This window comes from Eumetopias jubatus, unplaced genomic scaffold, assembly GCF_037043125.1.
Source record: "Eumetopias jubatus isolate StellerSeaLion01/CBP00866 unplaced genomic scaffold, mEumJub1_p1.0 scaffold_7, whole genome shotgun sequence".
Classification (NCBI taxonomy): Eukaryota; Metazoa; Chordata; class Mammalia; order Carnivora; family Otariidae; genus Eumetopias; species Eumetopias jubatus.
Window position 1 is genome coordinate 87,414,601 of NW_028274813.1, and position 9,846 is coordinate 87,424,446.

General features: G+C 39.0%; 1 pseudogene; it reads right to left on the reverse strand.

Moving 5' to 3' along the window:
• Nucleotides 1-543: 543 nt before the first annotated feature.
• Nucleotides 544-1,444, reverse strand: LOC114226533 (glutathione S-transferase A4 pseudogene; annotated as a pseudogene).
• Nucleotides 1,445-9,846: the final 8,402 nt, after the last annotated feature.

The window sequence follows — 9,846 nt, forward strand, 5'->3', positions numbered from 1 at the left end:
AGCATCCTGATGTCTAGGCTCTGCCAGGGGTGGGGGATGCGGGGTATGGTGTCTGCCAGCTCATTTGTTCTTAGAGAAATATCCTAAAGATTGCTGCCCCTTCAGCACCTGTTCTGATATTAGTAAATAAGTGTCCTTCAAGTATACCCCAGATGCTTTTCAAACTGCTGTTCCTATGCTATCTCTTTAAGGGCAAGGCCTCAGTTTCCTATTCCCTCTGCCTCTCACAGAGCTAAGCTCACTGATTGTTTTTTTTCTGATTTGTAAATTCTTTATTTTGGCTAATATTGACTGCCTTCATTACTACCACAGATTTATTATAGCTGAGAGGAATTATTCACTAGATATTCTGTTGTTATTAAACACCAAAAATTAGGAAGAGATGGGAGGGCTTTTAGAAAGGGATAAGGAGAGGAGGGAAGAAGCTCAAGGGAGAACACAAGGTCCTGCTCAGCCTGGTTGTCAGGAAATGAGTCACCACATCAGATCTAACTGAAATGCCAGTCTCTCTGAAAGGGCTTTCAGGAAAAAGGTGCATTAACAATTATTCACCGGACAAACCAAAAGGTCAATGAATGTTTCTAGAAAAGATCTTGGCATGAAAGACCCATCTAAGGAACAGTTCTACATAGCACCATGACAGAGCTGGGACATCAATTAAGACGTTATTATGGACACAGCAATCTCTAGAGGCTAACTCTCACTCACAGATGTATGTGATGTTTTATGGCATAAAGATGTTGTAGACGGTTCTCACGTAGATGTCATCTGGAGGAGGCTTCTTCTTGCTGCCAGGTTCCAGGAATTTCTTAATTGTTGGGATATTACTTATTTTCACTGTGAACTCCTGGAGATGAGGAAATGCAGACAGGATATTGGGGATTTTCTCTTCTAGAGCCAAAATGGTTTGGAGTAGAATCACGTCCGCAAGGCTCAGCTGGTTACCAACGAGAAACCTTTGCCCATGATCCCTTAAAACCTTAAAACACAGGAAAGTATCTAATTATAGCCTTCTGGGCCATGTTAACCACTTCCTTTTGTTGATCATCTGGTTTTAGAAAAGGATGCATGATAATCAGTTCCAGCAGATCTAGCGTCCCCTCCACGTACATGTCAATCAGGGTTCTCTCCTTGAGGTCCTTGCCAAAGAGGTGATGCTTATCCGCTATGTAGTGGAGGATGCTTCGGGTCTGCACCAACTTCATTCCATCAATTTCGACCATTGGCACTTGTTGGAACAGCAGGTGATTTCCATCCTGCAACTTCTGCAACTGTTCTTTTGTTTCTAAGAATTCTTCATCAAACTCGACTCCAGCGGCAGCTAAAACCCATCTTACGGATTCCATCCGGCCTCTTCCGTTAGGATAGTGGAGTTTGGGCTTCGCTGCCATGATGGCCTTTCAGGCTTTCTGGAGTCCGCTCGGAGCTCCCGGAGCCGTACAAAGCACTCGGCGAGCAGTCTGCAGCCAAGCTCACTGATTTTTAAAGTACTCAGAGTTAAACCCTGGTGACTGTAAAAACTCATGAAGTTAAGCATCACTGGTTTTGAAGTCCAAATGTTATGGGGAATTCATTTTCCTAGTGTGGGTCCCTCATGCTGGGTTTTCTGCTGTGGGGTCTCATCCTCTGGCTTCTCCATGTTTGTGGTTAGTCTCACTGGAGGTTTATTTCTCACCCACATCTCTGCCCCTCTTACCGTTTATGATGTGACCTCCTTTCTAAAATAACCATGGAAAGTTTGTTTTGCCAGTCTTTGGAGCATTTCATAGTTGCAGTGATGTGGCTGTCATCTTGGTATGTCCGTGGGACAAGGTGAGCTCAGCAGCCTCCTACTCTGCCATCTTCTCCTATACCTCAATCATGTTATTTTTCTCCTTCAGTTTATTTTTTTTTTAAGATTTTACTTGAGATATATATATCTATATATATGTAGAGAGAGAGGAGAACAAGAGAGCATGAGTAAGGATGGGGGAGGAGCAGAGGGAGAGGGAGAAGCAGGCTCTCCACGGAGCAGGGGCCCTGATGAGGGGCTCGATCTCAGGACTCTGGGATCATGACCTGAGCCAAAGGCAGACACTTAACCAAGTGAGCCACCCAGGTACCCCTTCACCTGCCTTCTTATTCAAACCATATATCGTCACTTTTGAGTGAAAATATATGTAATGTACTTGTGTGAATAGAGTGATTACTAAAATACACACATTTATCTCTAAGGATGTGTCTTTATATTATATAAATATAAATATTTTTGTTCATATGTGTTTTCTGGTTGTGGGGTCATCCATGTGGGCATATATGTAGGGATTTTTATCTCTAACTAGATGTTTATGTAGGAGAGAGCCAAGGTGAGATGTATTTATCTATGGGTATGTTTGTGCTCTGACAAAGAGTTATAACTGGGGAGTTGTGCACCTAAGGTGGACCAGTCACTAGAGGTAGGGATGTGTGAATTTCAAACAGGCAATATTCCCCCTCATAGGAGAATATAATTTTATTTTTTATTTTTAAAAAAAGATTTTTGTTTAGTTATTTGACAGAGAGAGTGCACAAGCAGGGGGAGCAGCAGAGGGGGAGGGAGAAACAGACTCCCCGCGGAGCGGGGACCCCGGTGCAGGGTTCCGTCCCAGGAGCCTGGGATCACGACCTGAGCAGAAGGCAGATGCTTAACCAACTTAGCCACCCAGGGGCTCCTCTCCTTCAGCTTATTTATGTGTTGTATCACATTGAATGATTTGTATATGTTGGACCAGAATTGCATTCCTGGAATAAATCTTGATCAGGATGTATGATCCTTTTAATATATTGAATTCATTTTGCTAATATTTTGTTGAAGATTTTTACTTTTGTTCATTAAAGATACTGGACTGTAACTAAATTTCTTCCTTTCTTTCCTTTCCCTCCTTTCCTTTCTTTTGTCTCTTTCATTTCTTTCCTCCTTTTTCCTTCCTTTCTTCCTTTCTTCCTTCCTTCCTTCTCCTTGTCTGGTTTTGGTATCAGGACAATTCTGGCCTTGTAAAATGCATTTGGAAATCTTCCTTCCTCTTCAGTTTTTTTGAAGGAGTTTAAGAAGCATAGGAATTAAATCTTATTTGAATGTTTGGTAGAATTCACCAGTGAAGCATTTCATACTGGATTTTTTGTTTATTGGGACACTTTTGATTACTAATTGAATCTTTTTACTAGCAATTGGTCTGTTTTGATATTTTATTTCTTCATGACTCATTGTCAGAAGATGTATGTTTGTAGGAATTCATCCATTTCGTCTGTGTTGTCCAATAAGTTGGCATATAATTATGCATAGCAGCTTCTTAGGATTCTTTGTATTTCTGTGGTATCAATTGTAACTTCTTTTTCATTTTTGATATTTGAGTCCTTGCCTCTTTTTTTTTTTCTTGATGAGTCTAGCTAAAGATTTATCAATTGTATATATATTTTTTTTCAAAAGAACCAGCTCTTAGTTTCATTGAACTTTTCTGTTGGGTTAAGTCTCTAATTTATTTCTGCTTGAATCTTTATTATTTCCTTCCTTCTACTAACTTTGGGCTTCATTAGTTCTTTTTTTCTTATTTCCTTTAGGTGTAAAGTTAAATTGTTATTTGGGATTTCTCTTGTTGGTTGAGGTAGGCCTATATCACTATGAACTCTCCTCTTAGAACTGCTTTTGCTGCATCCCATAGACTTTGGTATGTTGTATCTTTGTTTTTATTTGTCTCTAAGTATTTTTAAATTTCTCTTATGGTTTCTTCTGTGTCCCAGTAGTTTTTCAGATATATAAATCTGTATGTATTTGTAGTTTTTCCAGTTTTTTTTGTAATTAATTTCTAATTTTATACTATTTTTAAAATTTTTATATTATTTTTTTATGTTATGTTAGTCACCATACAATACATCATTAGTTTTTGATGTAGCATTCTATGATTCATTGTTTTTGTATAACACCCAGTGCTCCATGCAATACGTGCCCTCCTTAATACCCATCACTGGGCTAACCAATCCCCTCATCCCTGCCCTCTAAAACCCTCAGTTTGTCTCTTGGAGTCCATAGTCTCTCGTGGTTTGTCTCCCCCTCCGATTTCCCCCCCTTCATTTTTCCCTTCCTTCTCCTAATGTCCTCTATGCTATTCCGTATGTTCCACAAATAAGTGAAACCATATGATAATTGACTTTCTCTGCTTTACTTATTTCACTGAGCATAATCCCCTCCAGTCTCATCCACCTTGATGTAAAAGTTGGGTATTCATCCTTTCTGATGGCTGAGTAATGTTCCATTGTATATATGGACCACATCTTTATCCATTCATTTGTTGAAGGGCATCTCAGCTCTATCCACAGTTTGGCTGTTGCAGACATTGCTGCTATGAACATTGGGGTGTATATGGCCCTTCTTTTTACTACATCTGTGTCTTTGAGGTAAATACCCAGTAGGGCAGTTTCTGGGTCATAGGGTAGCTCTATTTTTAATTTTTTGAGGCACCTTCACAGTGTTTTCCAAAGTGGCTGTACCAACTTGCATTCCCACCAACAGTGTAAGAGGGTTCCCCTTTCTCCACAACCTCGCCAACATTTGTTTCTTGCCTTGTCAATGTTTGCCATTCTAACTGGTGTAAGGTGATATCTCAATGTGGTTTTGGTTTGAATTTCCCTGATGGCTAAAGATGATGAACATTTGTTCATGTGTCTGTTAGCCATTTGTATGTCTTCTTTGGAGAAGTGTCTTTTCATGTCTTCTGCCCATTTTTTGACTTGATTATTTGTCTTTTGGGTGCATCCCGGGGATGAATCCCACTTGGTTGTGGTGGATGATCCTTTTAATGTATTGTTGGATCCTATTAGCTAGGATTTTGTTGAGGATTTTGGAATTCATATTCATCAGGGATATTGGCCTGAAATTCTCCTTTTTGATGGGGTCTTTGCCCGTTTTGGGGATTAAGGTAATGCTGGCCTCATAGAATGAGTCTGGAAGCTTTCTTTCTGTTTCTATTTTTTTGAAACAACTTCAGGAGAATAGCTATTATTTCTCCTTTGAATGTTTGGTAGAATTCCCCAGGGAATCCATCAGGCCCTGGGCTCTGGTTTTTTTGGGAGGTTTTTGATCACTGCTTCAATCTTGTTACTGGTTATTGGACAATTTAGGTTGTCAGTTTCTTCCTGTTTCAATCTTGGTAGTTTATAGGTTTCCAAGAAGGCATCCATTTCTTCCAGGTTGCTTAATTTATTGGCATATAGTTGTTGATAATAATTTCTAATAATTGTTTCTGTTGACTTGGTGTTAGTCGTGATCTCTCCCCTTTCATTCATAATTTTATTAATTTGGAGTAATTAATTAATTTTCTTTTCTTTTGGATAAGTCTGGCCAGTGGTTTATTGATCTTGTAAATTCTTTCAAAGAACCAGCTTCTAGTATTGTTGATCTTATCTACTGTGTTTCTGGTTTCTAATTCATTGATCTCTGCTCTAATCTTAATTATTTTTCTTCTAATGCGTGGCTTAGGCATTGTTTGTTGCTTTTTCTCTAGTTCTTTAAGGTGTAAAGTTAGTTGGTGAATTCAGGATTTTTCTATTTTTTTGAGTGAGGCTTGGATGGCTATGTATTTCCTCCTTAGGACCGCCCTTGCAGTATCCCATAGGTTTTAGACCAGTGTGTTTTCATTCTCACTGGTTTCCATGAATTGTTTGAATTCTTTGATTTCCTGGTTGAACCAAACATTCTAGAGCAGAGTGGTCTTTAGCTTCCAAGTGTTTGAATTTCTTCCAAATTTTTTCTTGTGATTGAGTTCCAGTTTTAAAGCATTATGGTCTGAGAATGTGCAGGGAATAATCTCAATCTTTTGGTATCAGTTGAGACCTGATTTGTGACCCAGTATGTGGTCTATTCTGGAGAAATTTCCATGTGCCCTCCAGAAGAATGAGTATTCTGTTGTTTTAGGGTGGAATGTTCTGTACTATCTATGAGGTCCATCTTGTCCAGTGTGTCATTCAACGCTCTTATTTCTTTGTTGATTTTCTGCTTAGATGATCTGTCTCTTGCTGAGATTGGAGTATTGAGGTCTCCTACAATTAACGTATTATTATTGATATGACTCTTTAGTTTGGTTAACAGTTGGCTTTTATAGTTGGCTGCTCCCATGTTGGGGGCATAGATATTTACAATTGTTAGATCTTCTTGTTGGATAGAGCCTTTAAGAATGATATAGTGTCCTTCTGTGTCTCTAACTACAGTCTTTAGCTTAAAATCTAATTTGTCTGATATAAGAATTGCTATCCCAGCTTTCTTTTGAGGTCTGTTGACATGGAAGATGGATCTCCATCCCTTCACTTTCAGTCTGGATGTATCTTTAGGTTCAAAATGAGTCTCTTGTAGGCAGCATATGGATGGGTCCTGTCTTTTTATCCAATCTACAACCCTGTGCTGTTTTATGGGAGCATTTAGGCCATTCACATTGAGAGTGATTATTGAAATTTATTTATTTATTGTCATGTCACCTGTGAAGTCCTGTTTCTATAGATTTTCTCTGTAAATTTCTGTTGTATATCACTCTTGGTGTCTTTCTCCTTTTAAAGAACCCCCCTTAATATTTCTTGCAGGGCCGGCTTAGTGGTCACATATTCTTTCAGTTTCTGCCTTTGTGGAACCTCTGCGTCTCTCCCTCCATTCTAAATGACAGCCTTGCAGGATAAAGTATTCTTGGCTGCATGTTCTTCTCATTTAGTACCCTGAATATGTCTTGCCAGCCCTTTCTGACTTGCCAGGTCTCTGTGGATTGGTCTGACGTTATTCTGATGTTCCTCCCTCTGTACATAAGGAATCTCTTCCCTCTAACTGCCCTTAAGATGGTTTCCTTGGTTCTAAGATTTCCAAGTTTTACTATTACCTGGCGGGGTGTTGGCCTGTTTTCCTTGATCTTGGGAGGGGTCCTCTCTGCCTCTAGGACATGAATGTGTGTTTCATTCCCCAGATTAGGGAAGTTCTCAGCTACAATTTGCTCAAATACATCTTCTAGTCCTCTCTCTCTCTCCACTTCCTCTGGGATTCCAATTATTCTGACATTGGAATGCTTCATGGTGTCCTTATTTCTCTGATTCTACTGTCATGAATTCTGAGTTGCTTTTCCCTGGCCTCCTCTTTTCCCTTTTTATCTATTATATTGTCTTCCAGGTCGCTTATTCATTTTTCTGCCTCACTTACCCTAGCTGTGAAATTATCTAAATAGGATTGGATCTCATGGATAGCATTTTTAAGTTCTGCCAGTTCAGCTTTCACTTCTGCCCTTAGAGACTCTATGTTGCCATTAATTTATTTCTTCATTCTAGCTATTGTCTTCATAACTGTTACCCTGAAGTCGATTTCCAACGTCTTGGTTATATCTGTGTCCATTTGTAAATCTGTGGCAGAAATCAGAGTTTCTGGGTCTTTCCTCTTTTGGGGGTTCCTCCTCCTAGTCATTCTGTTGAGTGAGGGATGGTTGAAGGAATGTAGAGAGTCCAAATTATTGACCACAACCCAAGCAAGATGCACTTGTTTTATAGTGACCTTAGGGTTGCTGGCCTCTTGTTCTCCCAGCCTGTCTTCAGGGGCCTGCCACACTGCTACTCAGGCAACCCTGTTTGGGCAGAGTTGCTCTGCCCCCTGTGGTGGGGGATGAGCTCAGTGAAAACCATTCTTTTTTTTTTTTTTTTTTTTGCTTTTGTTCTCTGGCATCTTTCCCTGGAGGCTTTCCACATCTCTTCGGAGAGTCAGAGCAGAAGAGACTGTTTCTAGCCCTCTGCCTCAGAACAGAGAAATCGCAGCCTGTTCTTCAGTGAGCTCTCCAGGCCACATTATCTCTGTTTCTGTCTGTGCTGCTAAAAACTGGAGCGTCTGGGTTGTGTGTCCCTCAGCAGCACTCCCAGTCCTCACCTCCAGGTCAGGGCACGTGTCTGCCCTTTGTGCTTCTAAAACCGCCAGCCACCCCAGTTTGCATGCATGGCCCTGCCACTCCAGGTTTCAGTCCAGGGTGCTGCCCTAAAGTCCTTTCCCCATCGCTGCCGGTCTGCGAGTCTGTGCCCCAACTCCAGCGCAAGAGGCTTTTGCCAACTGGAGGTGCAGGATCCTGAAGCCTCCCTCCCCCTTCCATTTATCTTCTGATATCTGCCTGTGGAATCATGGCTCCCCACTTCATACCTTGAAACCAACTGCCTGTGATATTCTGTTTGTAGAGATCTAGATCTATCTTCTTACATCTCAGGTTGATTTTGTGGGTGTTCAGAGTGGTCTGGTAAATATCCAGCTCAATTCAGGGGACCAGTTGGAGTAGGGACCCCTACTCCTCCACCATCTTTTCCTCCTCTAATTTTATACTACTGGGGTGAAAGAAGATGCTTATGATTTCTATCTTCTTTAATTTATTCAGACTTGTTTCATGACCTAATATGTGATCTATCCTGGGGAATGTTCCATGTGGATTTGAGAAGAATGTATATTCTTCTTTAGGATAGAATATTGGATAGATAGATAGATAGATAGATAGATAGATAGATAGATAGATAGATAGATGATAGAGATAATAGATAGATAGACATATATCTATTAAATCCATCCGGTCTAATTTAAGGCTGATATTTCCTTATAGATTTTCTGTCTGAATGATCCATCCATTGATGTAAGTGGTATTTTAAAGTACCCTACTATTATTATATTGCTGTCACTTTCTCCTTTTAGGTCTGTTAGTATTTGCTTTGTATGTTTTGGAGCTCCTTGGGTGCATATGTATTTATAAATGTTATATCTTCTTGCTGGATTGACCCCTCCTTTATCATTATATATTGCTCTTTGTTACCATCTTTTTTTTAAAGTCTATTTTGTCTGACATGAGTAAAGCTAAACAAGCTTTCTTTACATTTCCATTTGAATGGAGTGTATTTTTCCATCTTGTCACATTCAGTCTGTGTCCTTAGATCTGAAGTGAATCACTTGTAGACAGTATTTAGATATGTCTCTTTTTTTGAAATCTATTTAACCACTCTATGTCTTTAGATTGGAAAATTTAGTACATTTATTTTTTTTAATTTTTAAAAAGATTTAATTTCTTGTTAACATATAGTGTAATATTGGTTTCAGGTGTAGAATTAATGATTCATCACTTACATATAACACCCAGTGCTCATCACAAGTGCCCTCCTTAAATGGGCCATCACCCATTTAGCCCATCCCCTGACCACCTACCCTCCAGCAACCCTCAATTCGTTCTCTGTAGTACATTTACATTTAAAATAACTATTGACAGTATGTACTTTTTGCTATTTTGTTAATTGTTTTCTGGCTGCTTTTTGTAGTTCTTCTCTGTTCTTTACGTGTTTACTTTCTTCCTTTGTGGTTTGATTACTTTCTTTAGTGTTATACCTACATTCCTTTCTCATTTCTTTTGTGAATTTACTACAAGTTTTTGCTTTGTGATTACTGTAAGGTTTGCGTATATTAATCTATGTGTGTAATAGTCTATTTTAAGTTGATAACAACTTAAATTTGAACACATTTCAATTGCCCCCCCATGGTTTTGTTTTTGATGTAACATATTACACTTTTAAATTTTATGTATCCATTAATTAATTATTGTAATCATAGCTAATTTTACTACTTTATATTTTAGCCTTCATAATATATTTATATGTGATTAATCTATTACCCTTCTATATATTTACCTTTTTGAGGGAGATTTTTACTTTATGTTTTCTTGTTATTAATTACAATTTCTTTTCAGCTTAAGGAAGTCCCTTAAACCTTTTAAAAAGGAAATTTTAGTACTGATAAACCCCATTAGCTTTTGCCTGTCTGAAAATTTCATCTCTCCTTCAACTTTGATGATAATC